We start from the raw sequence: 990 nt of genomic DNA on the forward strand, positions 1-990 counted from the left end.
CTGTGTGGAGTACAACTCTCATGTGTGGGGAGGCTCCCGACATACAGCTCTTCTCAGTAGGGTGAAATCAGAGGCTTTTCGTCTCATTAACTCTCCTCCTCTTACTGACTCCGTTCTACCTCTGTCGCTTCACCGCACTATAGCGTCTTTATCTCTTTTCTATCGCTACTTCAATGGTCACTGCTCCTCTGAATTGTCTGGATGCATTCCTCCACCTCTAGGATGGGCAGGTAGCAGCCGTCTAGCAGCAAATTCTCATCCCTTTTCTGTCCAACTCGCTAATGCAAGAGTTAACCGTTACTCCCGATCCTTCATTTATGCAAAATGTAAACTCTGGAGCTGTCTCCCTCTGTCTGTGTTTCCTGCTTCCTATGATCTCCAGTTTTTCAAATGCAGTGTGTCCAGGCATCTCGAAATGATTGGATCTTGAATTCTGCTCTTTCTTGTGTTTTGTTTTTCTCTTGGAAAGAGCAATTTTGAGGGCTAGCGGCCTTTGGTTCCTTCTTCCTCGCATAATATATATATATATATATATATATCCATCCATCCATCCATTGCCAGACGCCATGTATCCCAAACAGGGTGGCCAAGGGCTTTGAGTTAATTGTTTTACAGGGAGGGGCACTAATCCTCCACCAACCCCACTTGACACGTAGGGATGCCAACAGCATCTGGTGTTCCCAGGCGGTCACCCATCCAAGTACTAACCAGACCCAACGTTGCTTAACTTCGCTGATCGGATGGGAAGCGGTGTACTCAACGTGGTATGGCCGTTATATATATATATATATATATATATATATATATAGATATATATATATATATATATATATATATGACTATATGACAGACTAACAAAAGTGCTAACAGAATCAGCGGAGGTAGTAGGAAAACCTAATACAACCAAAGCCAAGAAATATTCAGAAAAGACACTCGAGTTTATGAAAAAATGAAAGGAAAGGAAAGTAAAAACAAAGACGAAATAGAACG

At 42.2% G+C, this 990-nt stretch overlaps 1 non-coding gene across 1 annotated transcript; it reads right to left on the reverse strand.

Moving 5' to 3' along the window:
• Positions 1-659: 659 nt before the first annotated feature.
• Positions 660-778, reverse strand: LOC145417672 (5S ribosomal RNA). Its single transcript, XR_013900536.1, has one exon. It is a non-coding gene; the product is annotated as a 5S ribosomal RNA (ribosomal RNA).
• Positions 779-990: the final 212 nt, after the last annotated feature.

Source organism: Coenobita brevimanus, chromosome 110 (genome assembly GCF_032717465.1).
Source record: "Coenobita brevimanus isolate Jiangsu-jjx chromosome 110, ASM3271746v2, whole genome shotgun sequence".
Taxonomy (NCBI): domain Eukaryota; kingdom Metazoa; phylum Arthropoda; class Malacostraca; order Decapoda; family Coenobitidae; genus Coenobita; species Coenobita brevimanus.